This window comes from Cygnus atratus, chromosome 4, assembly GCF_013377495.2.
Source record: "Cygnus atratus isolate AKBS03 ecotype Queensland, Australia chromosome 4, CAtr_DNAZoo_HiC_assembly, whole genome shotgun sequence".
NCBI classification, from domain to species: domain Eukaryota; kingdom Metazoa; phylum Chordata; class Aves; order Anseriformes; family Anatidae; genus Cygnus; species Cygnus atratus.
In genome coordinates, this window is record NC_066365.1 from 62,452,637 (window position 1) to 62,478,748 (window position 26,112).

General features: G+C 37.1%; 1 long non-coding RNA gene across 1 annotated transcript; it reads left to right on the plus strand.

Moving 5' to 3' along the window:
- The first annotated feature begins 597 nt into the window (after positions 1-597).
- On the plus strand, positions 598-13,528 carry LOC118248348 (uncharacterized). Its single transcript, XR_004778718.2, has 3 exons — positions 598-736; positions 8,776-8,866; positions 12,726-13,528. It is a non-coding gene; the product is annotated as an uncharacterized LOC118248348 (long non-coding RNA).
- Positions 13,529-26,112: the final 12,584 nt, after the last annotated feature.

Below are 26,112 nucleotides of genomic sequence, written 5' to 3' on the forward strand. Positions count from 1 at the left end.
TGTGACATTTTATTAGAATATAAAGATTGATCAGAACAAAAATACTTATCTAAATATTCCAAAGGTCTGAAAAAATTTAAATCCAGGGTCAAGATTTAGTAAATTTTAAAACCAGACAGCTGTGATTATTTAACTTGGGAAGAGTGAGAGGTAACAGTGGTGAGATGATCCTTATTTATGAGAAGAGCTGGTCTGATTTCTAAATTGGATACCAAGGGCTCGTTCCTGAGACATGTCATGCAACCTTGCTTCTACCGAAGAGCGAGGTCTCAAAAGCCTATATACAACTGAAAACAGGGTGACATCTGGATTGCAGACTGATGTCTCAGGCATATCAACAGAACAGATGTAGCATGTCTGCTACATATATGCTGAAAAATACTCAAGAGTTTTCATCAGTTTCTGTGGAAAAAGCAGATCTTAATCATGTTATCTTCAGTTAAAATTTCTTGGTAACATGTATGCTGTTTGGAAGACATTAACAGCACTGTGCTGCTTTTCAGAGCTAATTTGCATGCTTTGCATGCCAGTCTGATGTTTTCCTAAGAGCACACATTTTCCTATTGTCTCAGTCACTTCCATGTGTCCACAGGAATCAGCAGAAGACCTTCTCACTGCCTTGGCCTAGCCTTTGTGGAAGGTGAATACCTGAAAGACTCCACACATTAAAAAGGTTTGCTGACCACTGCAGACAGTGCTTTACAGGCAGTCCTGTCTTCCAAGATGACAACAGCAGGTAATGGCAGTCCACAAAAAGTTTTACTGTGCCACTTTGTTTGGAGATAGCTATTATATGAGAATACTGAGCAGACAGAGGCATAAGATGGAATCCTATTTATTTTTCTATTGTTAGGATCTGTGCTCAAATTCTTCCTCTCTCTAAGCCATACTTCAAGCAGAGAATATCCCATCAGCAGCTCCATATGTGTTTCTTTTCATGCTAAAGCTATTTTACCCTGGGGTTTTGTAGGTAAAATGATAACACAGAAGAATTGTGTGTTATCTTTAATTACAAACATGCTTGCTATTCCCCTCACAATTCTGAAAGAACAGTCAGCTAAAAGAGAAAACAAATCATTCTTTCAGTATGTTTGTCACAATTTTTATACTGCAAAGAGCAATGACAACTTGCCATGTATCAGTTTACAGGGAGGTATTACATGGCAACTGTTTAGTATACATGTCACTAAAACTAGCCATCTAACTTGAAGGAATCATTATTTTGCTACATAGCTTAAAGGCGACTGGTCCCTATAAATCACTCATACACTATGTGTGGATATGTTGTTCTTTACAGCCTGTTTGGGGGGAATTTATAGAGTAGTTCTCCAATAAATAACTTAATTACTGAAATGGAAAGGCTGCAAATGTGTTGCAGTGGAGCAATGCCATTCCAAAATGATGCCACATCTTCCTTGCTAGAACAATATCCAATTAAACATATTTTATTATTAGGATGTCTGGAATTGAGCTGTTAAGAAATATAGCCTTTTTGTTTGTTTGTTTCTGTACAAGCTTTCATTTTTCACCATCCCCATACATTATCCACTTTCATTCCCCTCTGTTAAACTATGGGCTGCAGGTACAGAAAGGGAATGCAAATGGAGAGTCTCTCTCTTATCACTGTTAAATATATATTTTTGGCAGTGTTCTCCTGACCCAGGGAGTGTGAGACTCTTAAAAATCGAACAAAACCAGACTGCATGTGGGATGACTTGACATAACAACGTATGGTACACCAAACAGCTTGGAAGTAAGGAAAAACAGTGCCATTTTTGGACAGCTCTGCTGTTCTCACCTCCATGCAGTGCTGCTACAATTGAGAACTTACACATGTGCCCACCATTCTCCTCCCAACATTTTAATACTAACATCATAAGTATGAATTAAATTTTACCTTAGGTAGCTATAGGTGCCTGGTTCCCTGTAGAGTCAGGTCACGTTTGTAGGCTGATGATGGCTACAAATGATTTGTGGCTCTAAAATATCTTAGTCTGTGAATGTTTAAGAATGTAGCATAAAATTCATAGAATAAAAAGTAACCATATTTGATTTACTGAGTTCATACCGAACAATTTCCCAATCAGTTAATGTACTGTATTGCTTTTCATGTGACATACATTTTTGACTAGTAAGCGATAAATCTAGTGAACATAGCTCAATGGTACATCACAGCTTGGGGCATGGGCTCCGTTCTGGTGCACCTAGCTCACCATCTCCTCCTGCTAAAACAGATGCACAGTGTGCCTCATCTTAATGCATCAGACAAAGCTCAGTCACAAAGCTCCCCTTGACTTTGATGATGTGGAAATAGGTTACTGTATGCCCACATCCTGATTGCCTTGATGGGCATTAAAATATCTTGAAGAACTTTCTTAATATTTGGTGTTTCTGTCAGGACTTGTGGCCATCTTTCTCCCTGGCTTTGCTGTTTGCATAGTGAGCATTGCTTCTGGTTGTTCCCCTGACCTCAGAAGTGTTTTGCTCAGTAACTTGTTGTGGGTACAAAGCTGAGAATGCAATTGAGCATCAGAATGTGATCCTCACCTCTCGCACCTCACATCAAGTCAGGCAGGATACAAGTCAGGGAAAAAAACTGGCAGTGTGACAGAAGAGGATGTCATCTGAACACTGTAACCAAAACTAGTGACAATGCTTTGGTATTGCTTTCTGAATTGAGTAAGACAAAGCAAAACAAAACAAGCAGATTCATGTGATAAAGATTCAGTACAAGGTAGTAATTTACTTTGGCTGTGGACTATATTCAACTTGATTTAAATATCTTAATATTTAATTATCTACATTCATCTTACTGAAGTGCACATAAAGGAACTTCTTCAAAGAAATTAGCTTTGAACATTATTTACAGACAAGGTGACAGCTGTCTAATTCATTCTCTTGTGCCAAGGGAGAACAGTAAAGTGATGTAGAGAGGTTTTGAACTGTATTATTTAATTCACACAATAAATTTCAGTAGAGTCATATGGTAGGATTCTATTTGGTTCACTGCCTTTCTACTGATTGTCTTATTAGATGTTTGTACCTCTACATCTGTCCCACCTGAATAATTTCTCTTGTTATCTTGAAAAAACTTCCAAAATCAAAAGACTGTTTTTCCAACAGTATGTATTCCTTTTGTTTGTGTATGTGTATGTTCCCATGTAGCTTGAAACACTTGCAAGAGCACAATACTGTCTTAAAGGCCTTAACGCAGAGCAATGTTAATTTAATTTAGTTACCAGCAATGCTGGTTGCATACTCTGTACTGAGCAAGTTCAGTTCTGCCTTGAGTTACTTACTGACTACAACTTGATGGCAAATTGCAGCAAAACAATACTGCAGGTGGGTAGACAGAAAGATCTCTAAAGGTTTTGTCCAGTCATGACAGGACGTAAAGTAGTATTTGTAGTGAAAAATCAGAGCACTTTTGGCTTTGATTCTCCTCATAAAACGGAGTTGTGAATGCTGTGCTCTGCAATTTCTATTATCCTTTTAGCACTGAGCTGTGTAATGCTGGTCTTTCATTAAAATACTCTTGAGGATAAGGAAGAACGGATAAAATCCTGACCTTACCAAACTTACCATTTTGGAGAGAGGAATTCAAACTTTAACGTCAAATAGCTGGTATGTCAGTCCAGAGCACAGTAAATGAAAAGAAAACTGAAAAGTTGAGATGTAAAAAGGTTAAAATCTATGTTTCAGCAATAGGCTTTGCAGAAAGTGATTGCTCTGATGTAGATTAAGCTGTACACTGACCTTTCAAAGAATAAGCATTTTTCTCAAGTGTCACTGTATCAATGCACAAAACAAGCAATATCATTAGGGAAGGCACCCAGGCTGGCAGACTTTGAAGAGATTATGTCGATGAGTCATGACCCACCCATTCAGCAAATAAAGTGAAGGTTAAAGCTTGCATGTATAGAATAAGGTTAAGTGGAAAACTGCAATTACTTTGCTCTCTTTAAAACAAATCTTGGATCCAAAATCCGGGATTATTTAGAGCTAATGTGTTCCAAAATTTCTCCACCAACCCCATCCCTGCCAAATATAAAAGGGCTAAAATCAGCTGTCGTGAACCCCTCCAACCTTTTGCACATATATGTGTTCAATACTCAGTGGGAAACAGCTTTCTGACCCTACGATTACTATTCTGATTTCAGACATTTTTACCTTGCATTTAGCAAATGATGTTGGAGAAATATGCTCTGCAAAATAGCTAGCTTTTTAGGACACAGCTGCAGGCGATCACTTGAATCTGGAAATTTCTTTTAAACAGATATCATGTTTTTAAGCGTTTTTTTTTTTTGTGAATGTTTTGTTGAAAATCCCAAGAATTTTTTTTCCAAAACATCTTAGTACATTAGTTGGCTTAGTACAAGCCAACAATTGCAACCGACATAATATTTTATCAGAGTCATTCCTCACCAGCTCTGGGTGCACATGTTGGAATCAAGGCCTGACTATAGGCAGTAACTCAAGAATTGATCCTGGCAAGTGGGTAGATCTATCGCAAGGGCTTTGCAAACTTCACCAAACACATCAACTCAACTGTATCCAAAGTGGTGCTGTATCATTCGTATCAAAGAGCCATGTCCAGTTGTTCTTAGCACTTGATAAGTTGACTTGTTCTGGGATATTTTCACTTTGTTTACAGAAAAATGTGACTGCTCTTTTGAGCACACAGCAGAAATTGTGGCAACAGGAAAATAAGAATGCACAAAAGTTTAGGCTGTGTGATGAACTAGTTGCTCAAGTTGAAAGTGTTTCCACCCCATAGGAATAAACTTACATTGCAACAGGTGTAATGAATGCACTGCTTTTAGGCACAAAGCCAAGCTAGATTTAATCTAACTCCACTGGCCAATAAATGAAGAGATGGTGCCATGAATTTCAACACTGAAACCCTTGGCAAGCCTGCCAGAGAGTGCGAGCTCTTACTTGAGGAGCCATACCCAGTGTTGACATATCTTTGCTGCACCTGAACACAAACTAGCAAGATTAAAACTAGATTTGGTATATTTATACAGGGTGCAGCCAGTCTTCAGTGATGGAGAACAGACATTGCTCTAAGTGCAGGGGTTTGGTGTGTGAGCAGTTGCTGGCTGGACAGATCTGTCTGAAGGCTGGGCATCTGGGTTAATGCAGCAGCCAAGCATGGCCTCAGACTGGAAGAGCAGCAAACCACAGGCAGATGAAGTCTTTTCTTCCATGCCTATTATGCAACTCAGGAGAAATGGTCAATATCAAGCTCTCTACCAACAGCATTTGCAAACAAGACAGATATTTCCACTAATAAGCAAAAATAAGCAGAAAAAAAAATTGACTTCCCTTATGCAACCCCTTCATCTGTGCGTGAAACACAAGATCAGATTAATCCCCAGTTGATCACAGCTCACTGAACCACTTCACATATGTCAGTCAAGGTTATGTATGCTACAAAGTGCAGGCTGACATGAGGAATTTTACACACTCAACTCAATGCCTTTGAAAAGCATCATTGATCTGGGTGACGCTAGCATCAGTCTTTGTCCTACCAAGTTTGAAAAGTGTAGAAAGAAAAAGGAGGGTGGGAAAAGAGGCCATGGCAGTGCAGATTTCAGCTTCTGCTACAGCAATGAAGCCAAAGAGGCAAAAGAGTGATAATGGAAGACACCAAATAAGTCTTTCTGCTAATCGCTGTTCACTCATTCAGTGTGACTGGGAGACCAGGTGGTCATCACTGAACCAAAACCTGCTTTATCTGTGTACTCACATTGTAGCAAAATGGACATAAATGTTCTCATGTTCTAATGCTATGCTGATTTAGGTTATGCTGTTCTGTAGACAAGAGCTTTTTATCTGATGAGGCCTATGAGAATATTATTTGTCAAATTAAATTACATGCACAGCTATCAATGACACAGGCCAAACATAGGAAAGTTTCTTGTACTGTAGGTAAATGTGTAGAGCTAAGATGTCCAGCAATTTAATAACCATGATCTACCACAAAGAAGAAAAATACATGATTACATATGCATAAATTCTTCCTGTACAAGTATTTGACATTTGAAGCTCTGAAAAATTTCCTATTGAATCTGGAGATCAGTGAGCACAGAACAGAAGGTCCTGACTTTGATTATTTTATGTTTCTCTTCAGTTAAGATGGGACTGTAACACAACTGTTGCATCCTCAGGAGTTCTGTTCATAGTGAAACTTTGCTCATGATGGACTAATGCTATTCATGATGATATCCCACTGTCTCTCTCCTCACTGGCTTTGAAATAAATGCATCAAGAAACAAAATCCATAATAAAGTTTTTATGTCAGTTACATATACCTACATCTTACATTACCTATTTTGTACAAAACTTGCTACATGGCATTTTAGTGTGGACTGTGGTTAAACTACATTCTTTTCCGTAATATTTTCTGTTAAGAAACTCTAATCTCATTATATGTTCATAATTTCTGTCTCCATGAAGTGTAAAGGTCCATTATTCACATCCACACAATGTTGCCTTTCCCTCTTTAATAATGTCTTTGATTTTGAAAAGTCAAAGGCAGGATGTGCTGTTGCACTCTAGTATTTAAGCCTTCTTAATAGCCCATCTTGCATATAAGCACTAATAACACTTCTTTTTTCCTGGACCATCTCTTTCATGCTCCATATTTGTCTAATTGTCATTGCATCGAAAACACATGCATGTTAAGGGCCTCTTGATGTCCTGTTAGTCTCACTTCTTTTTTTTTTTTTTTTTTTGCGATCTTGTGACTAAAGCTGAAGTAAATCTGGGCCCCATGCTACACAGTCTTTGCCCGCTTTGCTGAACATCTGAAAATCTGAATCTGAAAAGAAACTCTGCCAGGAGGTAGTCAAACTAAGTTTCAGCAGCTCAGATAACAAAGAGTACTAGAAATGGCCTTTCACAGATCCAATATTTGTTGGATTTAGACTCATTTCAATTTCCAGTTTCATCCACCTACAGGTTCTCTGATTACCCCTGTCTTTGCAGTCTAGCAGTCTGAAGTTTGGTCTGGACTAGGTAGTCCAATAAACAAAGACTTTCTCATCATATTAAACATGAGAGTTGCTGGAGGTTTTTCAGAACTATGACACTTAAGAAAAGACTGGTTTGCACTCTGCTGAGGTTAATAACTTTGCAGAACTCATAAAAGCATTCACAATTGTTCTTGACTGAATCATCATAACAGCAAGCAGGTGCTTATATATAATCATACCTTTTGGGAATTGTCTCAGATCATTTGTCTGCCTCAAAGGATGTTCCTCACAGCTATTCATCTGAAAGACATAAAATGGCTCAAATTGGCCACTTGGCTTTCATTTCTATCAGAAACAGTGTACAATTCAGGATTACTTTGTTGTTTACACATCTTAAGCAAGAGACACAAAAATGACACTTTTTTATGTCAGAAGCAGTTTCTTTTGTGTTAATGAGTAAAAAGTCCTTCTATATTTTCACCCTTTTATACAAAGTCTATTATGTCAAATTGATTTGTTTCATGAGATATGTTGGACTGAAAGGGTATAAATGTGCTTCCTGGACATAAATGCTTTTCAACAGATTTCAGACCCTTTAATGTATACTGCATCACTAGTAAACAGAACCACACAAAAAAGAATCCAATGGGCCTTTAACACATGCAATGATATCTTTAAAATGACAGAAAATGTTAACTTTGCTGAAAAATGTTAATGTAAAAGAGTTAATCCTTTCCTTCAAATGACAAGTGAGGAACAATTCAATATTTATCTTTCAACTGTCCAGACAATCACTGCAGAAATCACACTTTTTATATTGCTTCTGGACTTATATCTAAATGATTTAAATTCTTAAAACCAGTATTTCAATCAAGTATTTTAATCAATTTTTTATTATTATTATTATATTTTTTTTATTACTCAGAGAGTACCAGGTGAACCAGTTCTGAACATTATTAGAGTATTTAATGAAAAAGTTCCCTCAAAATTCCACGACAGCTTTTTTTTTTTTTTTCACAATATAATTTGGGTAATTTTCCCCTGCTAAATCAAAGATGTACAATGTGGTCAGATGTACAATGTACCAGCTGGAGTGTAAAGGCTCTACTACTGTTTTGCAGTTCGTTTTGCATATACCATCACAGCACACCATGGTAGACCTGGTCTCCACAGTCATTCGAGCAGCCTATCTGACAGCATCTCCTCTTTCAGACGTTGAAACAATAAAACTGTTTGCTTTTGTGAAAAAGAAATCAACAGTAACAAAACCAAAATAATGTATGCTGTCCTGATGCCAGTGGATCATTTTTATTGTCCTTTTTTTTTTTTTTTAACATTTGCTCCTTTGCCCTTAAAATCTTAATATCATTACCCTGCATCAAAGAACCAAACAGCTGAAAGACAAGCTTCTGGGTTTTGTTTCCGTCTACAGAAAAAATGCTGAGCAGTAATCAAGAAAATACCTTGGTTTCTTTATGATTTCTCTTTTTGCTTTGGGATCAGAGCTTCATTTCAAAGTGCATTTATAAAGCTATATCTGAAATCTCAGTGAAATGTCTGGGAGGGCCCTTTGATGTCAATCAATTGCATGTGAGCCTTAACAAGTACTATGCTCCTTGATTTTGTCATGTTGTACAGTGGGTAAAACATTGATTTAAAAACTGAAGTAAGACTTAGATGATTAAGTATGGAAATTATTCTAAACTGTTTATAATGAAATGTAGATTTTTTTATATTATATTAAATTTGTAACACCAGTCTGGTAATTTAATGATTTTTTTTTTTCTTTTTGCAGATGTGTGCAGTTGAAGGCTGATTTCACACTTTGAAAGCAGAAAGCTTTTGTTATAACAACTTCTCTCTGTGGAAGTAATTGACTTTGGAAGGTGAGATATTCTTGTGTCTCTCCACAGATTAATTCTTTTGGATCTTATCCGCAGTGGCAAAAAAATAGAACCTGTGTCTCCTTTGCTGCAATTTAAGCATGCTCAAACATTATTACCACTCTCTTTTCTAACCCTTTAAGGACAGGCGGTAATAAGGAGGTAGTAACCCTGTTTGCTTTAGGTTTCATTCACAACTGGTATTTCTTCTAAGTGGAGAATATAAGTTAGAACTGACTTTTTCATTGGTTAAAAATCTTTCAATACATGAGTTAAGAAGTTGGAGAAAGATAAGTGCTGATTTTCAATTATTTTCTTTCTACTGTGATAACTAAGACACCAAAAATCATTCAGTCTTGTATACGTTTTTTCTTCTACGTATTACCATGTTCATTTTGATGATCCAATTTTTGATGATTTTTGGAAAGGAAATTTAACCTGTTACTAACTATTTGTGTAATTCACCATGGAATCTAATATGTTTGTGATGCTGCTGGGTCCTTACCCCTAGGGATAGGCTTCCTTCTGCCTCATCCAGACCCATGCCTCTGGCTGGCAGTGCAGTCAGTCTGCAGTCATCCAGAAGGAGGTGTTCTGAGAAACCCAGAGAAAGTCAATAAACAACCAGAATTGAACCTGTGTGCTAGAGAAACAGATTGCTCAGGGTAGCACTGCAGCAGTGGTGTCTGATCACAGCAACCCAATTCTTCTTTGTAATGGATGGCCAGAGGGGAAGTAAAATGGATGCAGAGCAACATAGAAAAAGAGCAAAAAGTTCTCTAGAGACTTGGATGTCAAATGAACGTATAAAGGAACATTTACAGTACATCTTGTTTAACTGGAATTAAACTTATCTTTAAAACAATTCCCAGCCTGCAGAGTGTAAGATTGACTGATTCTCTTTATTAAGTATAATCTTGTAAGATATCTACTTAAAGCAGATAATAATTAATTGCAGAAGTATACTATAATTAGCTTTTAATGAAAAGTACTTATAAAGATAAATATTTGTATACTCATTGTATTGATTAGAAGTTTAAGGAACAGAAAGGCTCAGGCAAATATCTGCAAGACCAGTCAATGATCCTTTAATTTTAATTTTGGAGAGATTCATACCACTTATTTCTAAAAATTGAGCTAAACTGCTCCAGTTATGAATCTAGTCAAATAAGTCCACTCTGTGCTTGTAAGTATCTCCAGAACTAGGCCTTGCCTGAGCTAAGCTTTCTCTGGAGCTTTCTTCTAGAGATTAAATCGCCAGACATAGTAAGATTCAACATAGAAGACATCAGTTATGGCAACTGGACTTGGTAGAGCATTTACTAGAAATCAGTGTCTAGGCTATTAGAAATCTGTCCTTTACAGCTAAAGTTCAGGAAGGGACTGTGTGAATGGATCATGAAAGGTCTAGGAATCATGCTGATGAAGCAGGTCCATGTAGGCAACTTGTGCAAAGCCATGGCATAAAGCCTAGTGCTCTTTAAATGTGCAAACAAGGAAGCATGGATTAAGAGCTGGAGAGAGGTTTTGCCACTTCATCTGGTAGTAATCCTGCCAAATTAAACTTCTGAGTCTGGTTCTGGAGCTTGTAGTTTAAAAAAGTTTAAAAATTGACTGCATCTCACCTGTGGCCTGAAAGAAGACCTCTTACAATGGAAAACATGGAGATTTAAATCTAATTAACTTATCCAGAGGAGACCAAGATAAGCTTTGATTTTATGGTATACATACCATTATGCAGAGAAGACAGTCAGTACTAAGAAGTTTTCTAATCTACTGAAGAAAGGCAGTGTAGAGGCAGCTAGAAGTTAACTCTTGAGAGATTCTAGTAGAAAGAAATTACACTGGTGCTCAACACACATTGGAATGAACTGCTGAAGGAAGTGCTGAATTTTTCATTTTTGAAGCTTTCATATCACAACTGAATGCCCGTCTGGAATTGCCAGAGTTGAAATCACATCCTTGTGCTCAATAAAAGCATACCTAGATGTAATGCTTGATTGAGGATCTCATACTAAATAACCTAGTGGTCCTTGTTGACTTTAAAATATAGCAATCTATTTCTTCTACAGGCTGAGGGGAGAAAAAAAGAGATAAAAATTATTTCCATATTTTCATTTTTGGAAGGTGCTCAGAGAAATATGATGCTGAGGTACATATATAGATAAATCGACAGATGAGAAATGATGACTTCTTACCTTGAAAAGAAAATTCTCATACTTGCAATATAATAAAAGAAACATCAAAATAAAACCAATTAATTTTTCCTTTAATTATCACAGTTTCTACAGCTGTCGAGCAAATTATAGCTTCTTTAATATGCCAATTTTGAAAGTACTTCACATTATAACCAGCAGATAACAAGGGAATAAGAGTAATTGGAATTAAATTTATACAGTGGAGAATTCTCAGTTTTAATGTTGTCTAAATGGGTTTTAACATATTGAAACTGCCAGAAACTCACATGTGAATAAAAGCTGTTATAGAAAAAGAAGAGGAAGGAAAAGAAGGATTAAAGTAAATACTGCTCCAGAAAACTTTTGAAGTAAAATGGGTCTGTACAACCCACAGACCCCATGGAATTTCACTATCACTGATGAGCATTCGGATAAACTTAGTTAAGTGTCTGCACTGATAAGGAATAGATAAATCCCACAAAATATGACTCTCCCAGGTGACAGGTTATTTTTCTGCATGACATTAATCCTTTATTTCTCATGAGATGAGAAACCTCAAATGAAACTCAGTGGAGAGGGAGGAACTGCAGTTCTCTCAGAGAAAAATGTTGTATTTTGATGCTGGTATTTGTTTCAGGCAGGTGCCAGTCATTCTTAGAGCCTCCCACTGTGCCAAGCTCTTGCTAGTAAGCATGAAAATAGACCTTATACAGTTGATCTTGTAGCCAGAATAACCCATATAGGAGGTAGGCAGTGAAAGAAGAAACAGCTGAGAAGACTTGTTCGAATACCCATGCATGTGATTGAGTCCAGGCCCTGGGACTGTCACAGTAGTTTGCTGTCCACAGTGATGAGAACCAGGGCATGAATTACCACTGAAGCTTAAGGTGAATTCCAGTAACATAGTCTCTGCTAGACCTACAGCATCTTCATGCTGAGATATGGGTTTTCCTGAGTCAGTCAGCAACCCACTGTCACCCATCTGTGCAACATGATGCCTGCATTCACGGGACAAGCAGTTCCATGCTCTGGTCCTTCCCAGTTTCTCACACACTGAAAGGCATTTTATCTTGGGTACATACAGACAAATATTCAGTTGATACTAAATCGTGGTATTACCTGAGGCACCAGTGAAAGGAACCTCCATTTCATGAGCTTTTGTTTGCATCCTGGGTCCTGTAAGAATGCACTGAGATTACGTTACCCTGTTGCCAGATCACAGCCATGATTTTCCAGACCCTAAGACCCTTCACATCCTGCTCCTTATGAGGAGGGAAATAGAGTTCTGCTGATGTCAGTGTTGTTATAAACACAGAAACCCAAGAAGGAACAATATTCCCTGTACAGATAGTAATCCATATGCAGGAAGAATATAGATGGTTAATACTTAGCTGAAGTATTAATAAGAAATTAATAATGGCTATATAAATCTGTTCTGCTGGTTTCTATGTCTGTTTCATCTCTAATTTACAGTCAATAAGATTTCTCAATGCCACAGAAGTGCTCCACTTAAACTACACAATTTCTAGGTAGCTTTTGGATGTGATGGTAAAGATGACAATGCCTCCTGGAAGGCACAGAATACAACATTCTCTAGAGAGCAGTGAAAAGATAATTTTATGACATTATATTCTGACACTGTGTGAATCAATTTTAATGAAAGATATACTTGCTTTCTTTTGCAGTGATGAATCTGGAAATATTTAACCCCCCAGGCTTGAAGGAAAAAAAGTCCTTCTTTAATGGAGTAAAAACGTGCTACATCTTTGTATTGAACATGAGGTAAAAATACTTTTGTTCCCATATTATTTTCACAGCAACTGAATAAAAGCAAGAATATGTATTTCATCTTTCTATCAGTAGCTGGAGTCTGCCTGTTAATTCCACCTTGCTCAGATTTTTAAAGAAGGAAAAGAAGCTATCCAGACTTTGAAAGCACTAGATAAATATTTGTCAGAATTATGAGTTAATTAAAATCATATTACAGTCATATACTCTAAAGGATCAAAGTACTTTTACACATGTATGTGCAAAGAACATTCAGGAGTTTGTGAAATCTACTTTTGAAAATGCAGCTGTTTCTAGGGTGAAATGTAGCAACTAATTAATTGTAAAAGTACACAATAGCTTAAAACAGCAGGTGGATAAAACTTTTTCCTGTCACAGCTGTGGCATAATATAATCAGACAAAATGCAATTATCCAGTTGGAATTTGAGAAAGATCTTATAATTAACGTAACTATTTTTCTAAAGAAAATCTTTGGTGGATGTACATGCTGTAAAGAAAACTAGAAATACTTCAAAGAGGCTTGATACATCAGGGCTTTGGTTTTGTTTTCACTGAAACAAACCAAAATCAAGGTATCCTCTTCTCACTAAGAAGAAATATTGGTTGATCTACAACTTAAATATTCACTTTTAACTTCTTTATTTCTAAATTTGTCTTGCTAATATCTTCCTTTGGGTTCTGTAATCATATTCTGATGGATATTTATGCATTTCCCTTAAGCAAAAAACAGGCAATATGACATCCTACCTATTCTTTCTGGTGGCAATTCTACCTGTTGCTTTGGCTTCCCATGGGGGACTATTTCCAAGTTTTGTATGCTCTTGAGAGAGAAAATAAACTAAGCTGATTGTGTCTATTCTTGTAATGTGGTTTGTGTTCATTTGGGGGATTCATTCTTTTTGTTTTGTTTTATTTAGTTTTATTTTATTAGTGTAATGAAAACTGTCTATTCTTCAATTACTTCCACTCCTGTTTGAAGATTTTGGCCTAACTTGTGAAGAAAGTTTGTTTGTTTGTTTGTTTGTTTGTTTTTCCCCTCTGGTTGCTTGTTTCTTGCCCTGGCTGTTCATTCTATTCAATTTGTATTATCATCATCATCATTTTCGTGATTATTTGCTGAAATGAACAACAAACAAATTGTGCCAAAAACTTCACATATATTAGCGAAACCTAACCAAACCAAGAAAAACAAACAAACAAACAAACAAACAAACAAAAACACCTTCAAACAAGCAAACAAATAACAACAAAAAAACAACTCTGCAGTTAGAAACAGATTACTTGGATAGAAAGATAAATTCTGCCATGTTAACAATGTGATAGGCAGCTTCCTTAGTTTCAGGTGTATGGTTTCTCTCTCTACTCAAACATCAAAGGATGATCTGCAAGTTTTTTTTTTGTAATGGAAATCTGCTGTTGCTTCAAATCCACTCTACAGTTATGGTTCTGTAAGTCCCTGATTTCACTGGAAGCATCATATATGAATTAATGAAAAAAATATTTATTAAGTTTTTGCAGTCCTTAATTTTAATTACTGCAATTAATGAATGGAACTGCAAGCAGAGTTCAACTAAGGGTTTTTTATAAACCATTAATGGAGACTCATTAATAATGCTCATGACAGTCTACTGGGAATTATCTAACAACCATGAGACATTATGTATAGGAACTCAGCTTGAACTTTCATGACTCTTCCTCAAATAAATTAATGATGTTCCACAAACTCTTAGAACCACCTATCCAGTTGTTCCAGAGCTTTGAAAGAAAGACAGTTTTAAAACCACCTTTGCATCCTACCAAATCAAAATTTAATTTTATAACTCTAAATACATCATGAAAAAGATCTTCGAGGAGAGGAAATGTGCTTTACTTTTCATTCTGTAATATAAAAATCTTCTTGGAGGACAATGATTTAACACTAGATCTAAGCTTCTAGAACAGATTTGCTAGACTCTTTTAGCTTGCTGCAGCCTTAGAGATATTTCACAGCAATAGGATAAATTATGCTTCATCCTTTCAGCTAATAATATTCCTTTAACTTTGACTTCTTTAAGAGCTATTGCAACATGAAATTGTATTTATTCTTAAAAGATCTGTCTTGTCCACAATACAGTTACAATAGCATCTTCAAAATAGCCCCTGCACCTACTGCCCCTTCATCTATCTAGCTTCACATTTTACTTGTTGTAAGCTTTCAGTCTAGCATCAATACAGGAACTGGAAGAAAAAAACAGGATCTCTATCACAAAATAATACCAATATTTCAATATAGCTCATGATTTAAGAATTTTATTGAAAACTGAAATCCCCTAGTTTATTTTTTTTTCATAGCTATATCCCAAAATAATTTATTTCAATGTCACCAGAATAATTCGTTCAGAAGTTAGTTTTATCTTCTATAGGTGAAAATGATAAGGTTAAAATAATCTATTTCAAAAAATTTCCAAGAGGATCTGTACTTTTCCATCTAAAATTTTCATTTTTGATTTCAAAATTTGCTATTTATTTATTCAATTGACATGTTTAGTGGAATGTCTGGAAGATTTATTGTTTTAAACAAGTTGAGGCTAAAGGAAGCTGTGCTCAAATACAGTGAGGCTTATACTGTGGGATACGACCTGATCTTAGCTTTGGTGACTTTGCACAACGGACACGTGCCCAGGGTGGACGCATTACCCAGGGTGGCTTTGGTGTTCTTGGCTTTTAGTGAGTGATCTCTTTGAATAACTGAACTCAGTATTGTTCATAGATGCCTCATCCATCCATAACAGATAGATCTATTCAGAGTGTGTCCTGACTCTGTCAAATGCTGACACTGAGCTGATATGACAGATGAAGAACTTCATTCTGACTTCTGTGTGTTATTCTGCACTGAGCTGTGCCACATGGTAAGTCATAGCAGGTGAAAAATACAGAGATTTCCCAGATGTGGTGGTGAGGAGATAGAACAGATGTGACACCTTTGTTGCCTGCAATGCACATATACATGCACTAGCAACCTGCTAACAATTCTCACATGGATTAAGCAAACAAACAAACAGACAAAAACTAAAAAACACAACTTCATAGTAATAGAGCAGAATAAAGGGTAATATGGTCTAAGAATGAATAAACGAACAGACTCCAGGGTTTAATGATCTAAGCCACTTGAGTTAGCAGAGCATATTTCCAATGAATCTATGATACACTGATAATTTGCTGAAAGTTAATTTTTCCCTCTGCCTGTTTCCCTATCTTTTTTTGTTGTTTGTTTTGTTTTGTTTGTTTGTTTTTGGGTGTGTGTGTGTGTAGTAGTAGTCATGGGTTAATGGACTACAATGAGGCTCAGGAGATCAAAACTTAAGATCTTGGTCTGTGACAGACTCCCCCCATGACTTGAAAAAGTCCTTTCATCTTTTGGACATCCCTACATTGAAGACAGTAGTTTGGAAATACCAGTGAGTTTGGTGAGATACTGGAAACAACCTAGCTGCAGAAGTACTTGGTTAAACAACTATCTTTGGTATCTTTGCAATGAATGTTTATCTGCAGGAGCTCCTATCAGCAACATTCATCAGAATTTTCAAAGTCGTGAATCAAGAAGCTTCTGGGGAATTGTGAGTATACTAATTGCAATTCACTAATCTATTCACAATTGTAAATGGGAGTGACCTCAGAATAAACAATTGATTTTATTTCAAGCACTGTGACAAAAAGTCTTTCATGGTCTGGGACCATGCAGGGAAAGAACTAGTTAGATCAGTTCATCTGTTACTCTGTGTAGAGGATCAACATTTTCTAACAAGATGGAAGCTACAAATTCTCTGGTGCTCAAAGAGAACAAAGGACATCGAGCTTCTCAGTAGCTACCATATATATATGTATATTTTTTTGCTTTGATTGGGCTAAGTTTTTCCATTCAGGGTACTTATGAATATGTAAATTTTGGTGCCTAATTTTAGACACTTCTTTAAATATATGGGCTAAGGTTATAGATACTGCTCCTATGCTAAGGCAGCCCACTGACTGTAGGTAGTAATACACACAACTGAAACTCCTTGCTTAGTGTTCAGGACCAGTGAAAGGTGATCTGAGGGCACACAAGAATAGTATCTCCTCAGTGATATTAATTCAATTGCAGCAGCTAAAAGTTTACATGGGGCTGAAGTTCCCAGGGATCAGTCATGCTGACTATCTTTTAATACCAGAGCTGGGTACACTTGCAGCTTTGTAAACAAGTAAAACTGGTATGAAGAGCAGATACAGAGTACAGTCTATCACGTAATGCCCAGCAGGCACTAAATACTCCAGGGGACAAGCTGAAAATCAATTATCTTGAAATAGCATAACAGAAACCTTCTCTGTTCTCACGTACCAGCATCAAATCCATTTAAATAACAACATCTTAGAGCACAAAAGCAAAGCCTCATGAAAGTATGTTTCAGTGAGGACTGCATCACCCCAATCCTTTAGCTTTACCTCTTCAAGCAACTCTTTCTCCCTGATGTAAAGATGAAGAATTAATCATCCTGTTACATAAAATGCATACTCCATGGGGAAGACACATAAAGCACGCATGAGATGGATGGATTTTTGTAGAGTAAGGTCACCCTCAGGGGGTGAAAGCATAGGGAAAAAAGTGCTCTCTGAGTGATTATCATTTCTGGAACCACTGGAGACTTGCAGGTTTGATGCCATCTAAAAGAGCCTATGATTTTCTATTAACTCTTTGCTCCTGCAGATTGGTAGTTACCTCAGTATATGTTGGGGTGCTGTTTTGCACTAACTTTGGCAGTGAGCTGAAGAATTGGAAACGGTCTCATTTGCCTGGTGGTTGATGACTGTTGCAGGTGGGAAGCTCAGGCAGGGCTTTCCTCAGCTGCTAGTCAAAAGCTGGGCAATTCTCAAAGTTTGGGGAAGACTGGAAAGTTTCTGTAAGGAGAAATGGGTAGGAGAGCAAGCCCCATTGCTCATGATCTTTGTGTCTGTTTCCATCTGGGTCTGAAAATGACTAACAGTGTCCTGCTGACTGGGTGATGTTGGTAGACTGGAACCAGCCCAGTATAGCAGCGAGCACTGGCATTTAGAGGTATAGGCAGGGGCTTTGTAAATTTGGTACCTGCCAAGCTGGCAGCTATATTCTAGGAAACTAAGAACAGGATGTTAACAAAATGAAACAAAATGAAAGAGAAGAGGATTTTTGAGGTAAGAAAGAGGAAAGAGATGGAAAAAAGAAGTTTTAAGGTGTATTAAGCTATAAAGTCTTCACTGTGTTTTAATTACTGCAAACTATATTTCTAAGAGCCTTCAGTAGCTTGTTAGAAACATACTGTAGCTTTAATTAAGCAATTAGAGAGCTTGATGAGGAAGGCAAGGATTTTAGAATTTAAAGTATTCTGGAGAGGGTATAGGCAGGGGAATCTTTTTTCAGGTGTCTCTGTATTATATAATGATTAACCTTGAATGAAATGTTATAGGAAGGACTGAGAGCTTTTATTCATGAGTCACAAGCATAAAACCTGACCCGAAAGCTCTTTGAAAAAATTCTCTGAGAAGAGAACTTTGTTAGTGTGAAGCCTGTAGGACTTAGGTTAAAGTGTGCATTCAGGGGTCAGAACAACATTTATCTCCTGAAAGGACAGACTTAATGAGAAACAAGTAGAACTTCTATGTTACAATATGTTGATATAATTCAGTTGCTGGCAATTTTTGTATTGCATTAAATTTCAGATTGTTCATGGAAAAATTAAAAATGTAGTACGAAAAAGTGAAGACTACAGCTATCCTGATAGCTCTGTTAATTCTCCTATTATTTATTGTGTAAAATTATGGCTTTCTGTATGTAAAGTCAATGGTATTTTCAGATTAAGGAAAAATGTGATCCTATGGAAAGGATCTCTCACATTGTCCTTATTGAGAGAGGTTGGGTCTGGTAATGGAGGTGGGTTCCCAGGTTAGCAGGGATGCAGAATATGCCCATAGAAGTAATAAAGTCACATTCCCATAATTAAGATGTGAGATGGCAAAACACATTTAGAAAAAAAAAAAAAAAACATACGCAGGTGTGTTACTGTCAGGTTCTCCACACTGTCAGGTTCTCCATACCTGTTTCTCAGGAAGAAATTTTCTATTCATCCAGTAACTTGGGGTTCTCAGTAAGCAATTCCATAAACTCCACCCTGAGCAGAAGCACAGTTTTGATGGCCTATATATATATTCAGCCAGGTAATTTTTGCTTTTATTATTATTTATTACCATGAACCCACATACCAGCAGTCTACTTATTGCTGCAACACTGAGAATGTTCTTCTTGGTACCAACAAAACCTTAACAACCACTTCCAGAGTCTTTCATTTGACAGTTCTCAGCTTTTCCAACCGGAGTACCTAACTGATTGATTGTAATTCAATTAAGTGATGAAAAGCATGTCAGGTGAACCTTGTTTCCAGCTCCTCTCCCTTAAGGTCTCCATGATTAAACCAGGATGCCTGACTGTCTATTTTGCATAAATGCTAGCTTGATCTTTGCTTCTTTTTTAGAGTCAACCAACTAGTTTTATCTGAAATAAATCTGAGTAAGGTTCTGGGGATGGTTCATTAGAACTGCTCCTAAAGGCAGCATGGATAAGACTGCACTTGACTTGGCTTTGTGCAGCTGACAAGGTCCTCCAAAAATATACCAGGCGACCTTACCTCCTTCTGCATCCCAAACATTCTCTCACTCCATGCTAGCTACGCCTACTCTCAGGTCCGCGCTATAAACCATCATCTCCCTAGAGGGCTGCAAAACAGCCTTTACATTATTACAGATACTTTTAGCTGGAATCTGTTCCCCTCAGTAATTTTTGCATTGCAGTACAACAAGGGCCCAGAGAAGCCAGTTCAAATACTATAAAACATGGACATCCTGCTCTAGAGGCAGCTAGCTCTAAGCTGTGTGTCTCCAAGCCTCTGCTTGGCCATGAGGTCTCTGTCACGTTTAGCTGTACTGGTATAGCTTGTGAGCATGCTTCTTGTTGAAGTCTCAAAGTAAGCAGGGATGCTACTGTACAAAATTAACTAGATGGAAAAAAAAAAGACGAAAAAAAAAGTCTTTGTTCATACAGGGTCTTCTGGGAGCTATAGAAACTGTGTGGGAGATGTCAACTGTGTTCTTCTGGGAGAGTCCTTCAGCTTTTTGAGGTACAAAGATAAATTCCATCCTGAATAATATAAACTACCTAAAATATCTTCAAAAGCATATCTACAGAAACGTAAATACTATATAAATAATATAAACTGTGTTCATGCAATTGGTGCCAATATGGTTTATTATTAATAAATCAGTATATTTTACTCAGTGAGGCACAGAGAGACATATTTATTCTTGAAATATCATCTGTATTGTGTTATTTTGTGGCACATTTCACCTCAAAGGTTACTCTATTCACTTCTTCTTGAGTAGAATGTCTAATCCACCAGTTGGTGCCATCTCATCATAGTTCCATCAGGGACACCTAATGACAGTGGATATTTAATACAAGTTTGTAGGTGATTTTGAAATGTGACTCAGTGCACTTGGGAGGTGTGAGTAGCTCTCTTATATTTGAGAAGGCATAGAACAAAGGGACAAGGAAGCAGGAGCTAAAAAAAAAAGAAGCGATCACTAGAAAGAACAATTCTGGGTGTTGGAAATGAGTATTTTTAAACTATAATTTAAGCAAATTCTTCGATAATTAACTATTTACAGGTGTTTTTTTTATGAATGGCTGAATATTTTTGTTACAAATATGAAATTAGATGGTAATTATGTCTATATCTGCCTATTTCTTGCCTATTACATCTATAGATCTGTGTATTTATACTATACATACAAACACGCGTGCAGGTATAAGTATGCGCATTCTTAAAGAGTGTAAATATGTGTGAATTGCCTTTTTTCCATCACTAAATGCAACCACTTCTATGCCGGAATTATTTTTATATTATAGCTGGATCAAAAGCATTTGGAAAGAAAGAGGAATACGCTATCCATACAAGGAAAAGTCAGAATATTATACTGAAATATGATAGACTACTATGATAGATGTACTACAGCAATGTCAATATAGTCACAAATAGCCGTGCTTCTCAGTTTCATTAGAGATTACAACTCTGCAAGAGTAAAATTTATCTCTGTACTGAAGAGTTTGCACGTTGGTCTAGGCTGGATTTAAATCAAACCCAAATAATTGGAACTGCTGACAGAGTGATCACTCTTTTTGCATTTAGATGTAACCCGCACTATCCAGCTAATTGGTTCTTGTTTGTGTGTTTGCTCTTCCTTTATGGTTGCAGTCTTATGAAGACATGAACTGTGTCTCCATCTAAGTCTGGGAAATGCTTAGCACTTCTGTACCACAGCATAAACATGTATGTCTAAGTTGTGCTGCAAACTGTAGTTTGAGGCTGGAACAGGCTTCCCAGAAAAGCTATGGAGTCTCCATCTGTGGAGGTTTGCAAGGGTCAGCCAGACAAGGAAACAGCCAGCTTGTTCCTGTGCTGGTGAGAGACCCGCGCTGAGCAGAAAGGTGGCCTTGCGACTTCCAGAGTGGTCCCTTCCAACCACAGTTTCTACAACTTTGCTAATATGTTTGACAACACTGTAAGTACTGGAAGAAATAAAAATAAAATAAAAACAACAAGCCCAAATTTGTTAAAACACTATAACAATTTTAACCAGGGAATTTTGTACGTTTTCAATTTCTCATTATTTTATTCCTGAATTATGAAGTGTTTGAACACCCTGAAAATAAACATCTGATTCACAGAAGATATTTTTTGTGAAAAACTACCAGATTTACAAACCTTTTTTTTTTTTTTTTTTTTGATACTGGAAGTTTTAGACCAGAATGAAAGTAAATACTGTGATAATTTAGAAGGAGCATTAGCATTATGCCAGATTGCATCATAAAGTGAATAAATATGGGATGATGGGAATAGAACTACAGCATGATTAACTCAGTTTGGGATTGTTAGGTTTTTGGCATCATTAACTCCTGCAGAAGACAAACAGATCTACAGGTATTTGGCTGCACATCTGTGGAGGTTGGGATGACCTCCTGGTAGCTTTTCCTGGGGAGCAGCCACCCTTCTCATTCCCCTTTATCCTGAAATGCAAACTTTCAGTGACTGTTTAGAAGATGGATGTGAATATCTTTGTGTTGGGAAGAGCTAAGAGAATATTGTTTTGAAGCTTTATTCCAACCTTTGGATATACCACACTTCTTCTCACAAAGAATGTCCTGAAAACAGAGCTCAAAACATTTCCAAAGATTGCCTTTATATGGGCAAAAACATCACTCTGTAACAGTCTCACATATAACCTAAAGCAGTGACATTAATGTTTGATTTTTTTTTCTTTAGTAATGAAAGCTGAATAAACGTTTCTTTATTTACAAAACATTTGTCAATTAAATGACTATATTATGTCCTGCAAGTCTCCACAATATTTACCATTACATAAATCTTCACAATATTTACCATGTTATTAATGTGTAAAAATGCCTATTGAGGTCAATGGGATGTTTTTCTAAGTAGAAAGTCAGAAGGATGCTTTATCCAGGACACTTGAGAGAACTTTATAGCTAAGAGCAAGAGGGTGTCTCTGAAAAATCCTTTGGATAGGGTTTTAGATGCTTTAACTTAGAAGATGCATGGTAATACTCCTTTGCTCTACCAGAAGAAATTTAACTTTGTGACTACTGACTGATATAGAGGATCAGAGTGAAAAAGAATGTGTGTGTGTCTAAAAGTGGGATAGTGCTGTTTGTTTTCCTGAATTTGGGGTAACTACAGAACTCACCAGGTTTTTGGAAGCCTCTGTAGTCTACCAGGTTCATAATGCACTTCATCACAGCAAATTAGTTCATAACTTACTCAAAGCTCTACTCTGTATTACTTGACTGACCACACTTTGTTTGCGGCAAAATCCTTCTATTTGTTTTGGTGGGATTTTTGTTTGTTTGTTAGTTTGTTTTCTTTCTTAAGAAAAGGAACTTTTAATGATGGTTTGTTGGCAGATTTATTTGTCTCCCAGGGCCATGAGTTGCATGGGTGTACGTGAGGGCAGATCTTGGTTGTAAATGACTAAAATGCTGTGCTCCCTTGTTTGTGAGATGCTGAAGGAGTGCATAAAAAAACTTAGAGCATGAAAGCTTCAAAAGTAGCAGAAAGAACCAATGTAGCATGCTGTCTCCTTCTCAGGGTGCCATCAGAAAGGTTTCTGCGCCTTCAGTGGGTCTGGCTTACCAAGACTACGCAGATTGACTCAGTGCCAAGGGTAGAAAGATGTCACATTCAAAAGTAACAGCAGTTCCCTTACTAATCAAACATACTGGGCTGATGCCTTGGATGGAGAAGGGTGAGATGGAGCATGTCCATGGCTGCAGGCCTTCTGATGTATTGATGGTGGATGAAGAGATTCAGAGACCTCCAGTGGTGAGTGCTGTGTAGCCCCAAGAGTGGGTTTGGAGCCCCTTTCTGCAGGTGGGTCAGCCCAGTGGTTCAGGAGGTGCTCCCCGCTGATCACTCACCACCTTTCCTTTCCAAAGGCAGCACTCCAGTGGTTGTGTCCCTCATCACTCCAGTTTTCCTGCAGCATGACAAGAGGAGCTTCTACATTTCGGCTGAGTTGTAGCCTCTGTAGTGCGTTCTTACAGTCATGAGAAGATGACTTGCCAGTACAGTCCAGTGTATATTCACTGCCTCATTGAGTGTTTCTATTTTCATTGATTACACCCATTGAATTTTTCAGAACACACGATTTTTAGGTAAACTGAAAAGTTAGGTTCAATCTAGAAGAGGAGCAGTTTAATGAGAGAGAAAAGCTAACGCTGCAGTTTTCGAAAGCACAGGGGAAATTTAAGCATGGAGTACTAGAAATGGGATTGCAGCCTTTGTTCTCAATATGTGTTGCATCTAACAATTCCATTTGTTCCGCTGTTCTTCGGTGCCAGGGCTAAGCAAATAGTTTGCAATAAATAATTTAGCCTTTGAATTTAACCTTCATTTCTGCTCATGGAGTCCCCATGCACTGATTGCAGTAGTTTCAAACGTATTTGTAATTCAAGATCGTACAACTTTTAGGGGTGAAGGGAAGGAAGAGGTATTTATTATTGTGATCTATCAGTGTGTTATGACACTCCCAACAGATCACAAGGTATTCTTTGTCTTCCTTGATCCTTGATCATCCTTGATCCTTCCTTGATGGCTGCAGTGGCATCAGAGGTGAGGAGGCAAAGTGAAAGTTCTCATTTTTAGATGAAACATGAATTTCTCCTTTAGAAAAGATTGACATCTTAATATTTTGTATGTGGGAAAGTTAAAATAGAGTTGCTATCGAAATAGACAAGGCTATTTCTCCCTGAATCATTAATTCTAGAGACTTAATCCAGGGTTTCATCTAAGGGGGACACTGCTTATGACAGGCAGACCTCTTCCAAAATAAATTACACCTTTTGCATCACATCGTGAACCAACCCTTTTATGCAGAAAGTAAAGTATTTCCTGACGCCTCCCTTATAAAACAGAGGACAAAACTAGGTCACTCTGAGCTGTGTTTCATCAGTCTTTCATTCTTTGCTATGGTAAAATGTATGACTGTGATCTCACCCTGAGAGATTGTGGCTTTGCCTCAGACAAGGCCAAATTTTTGTCGGAAGGAGTTACAAACACTCAGCTCAGAAAAAGCCCCGAAATAGCTCTTCATACTGCAGCACGAAGCACACAGAGGTAAGCTGAGGATTACTGCCAAGCTGCTTTCCACCAAGAAGAGAAAGCAAAGTGCAAGTTGTACATGCTTGACATCATAAAATACTACCATGGCAACAACTCACTGTTTATCTGATTAAGCATCATTTTGGAGGGCAAAATAAACAGTACAAATACGAGAAACAGAATTCTCTTATATTTAATCTGCTCTTCCTTTCTTCTTCTATATTTAACCATGCTCTTCGAATAAACCTCTAATTCTTCAGAATTAAAAGGGGGTGATTTGGAATTGCCAAACTATGGAATCAGTCTCTCTCTGGATGATTACATTAGAAATAATAATGCCTTGCAATTCACACTTTGTTGGAAGATTCCAAAGTTTTGGAGGATCAGAATAGTGCACAGAAACCTGATGTATCTTTTTTTCCAGTTTGGATATTGGAAACAATAATACTTAGCATGGTTTTGGCAGGGAAAAAAAAAAAAAGAGAGAGAGAGAGAGAGAGAGATTGGAATTTCTGTATGCAGATCTATATGTAAACAGGGGGAAAAAGACTAGAGGAAAACAGCAATAAAATTTTACCAGTCCAAAAATACATGAGCGGGATAACTAAGAACTTAACTGATCATTTAGCTTGTAAAAGTATTTCAGTTTTTAGGCATTAAACATTATGTGGTTAAGAATGCAGGTAGGTTTCTTAGAGGCATCCTGAAGCAATCATCCTCTAGCCTCAGTGATACACATTTTCTCAGGTACTACAGACATTTTTCTGGACAGTAAGGAGTAAAATCACAGAAAAAATGTCTTGATATTCTGTTATTTTTAGAAATCTGAACTCAGCAGCCAACATTTATTAAAAATCCCACTGTTTTTTTCTTAAAACAAAACCAACTAGACCCCTATCGAAAGGTTGAATCCTCTTTTATAGGAATGACTTAGTCTTTTAAACTACATAACTGTTTTATTTCTCTATCTTTATCTCCTTTACTGTTTTTTCTTTTTTCTTTTTTTTCTTTTTTTTTCTTTTTTTCAATTCAAAAAGCTGTGATTTCCTTTATTAATTGTTATCTGAAGTTTTCTCTGTTTATGTATTTCCATTTTTGAGAACAACATACAATTTGTTTTCCAGGAAAACTGGATAATAAAAAAAGGAAAATGAAAAACACCCTCACATTTTAAAGTAGACATACTGGCATATGTAGAGGTAAATGCCAAGTACTATGTGCAGTTGGAGGATAATCCTTTTGTGTACTACACAAACTTGTGAAACCATGATCCCAACAATTAACCAGCATGATTAATGAGAAAGGGATAAAAGAAAAGGTGCTGTTATTCTGTTGCTGCCGAATTTAAATGTCCCGTGACTTCATCTATTTTACTGCACATCTTGCTTGAGTGTCTTCAGTCTTTTAGAAAGAGAGTCTGCCATGATTCGTGGCCCAGCTATTTTTGTCTGGAGCAAATGTTAGATTAATATTGTCATGCTGTCCCAGCTACCATTCTTTTTTCCTTTACAATGAATGCACCAGGGTCTTATTAAATAAATCAAAATTAAAAAAAGGAGAGAGAGAGAG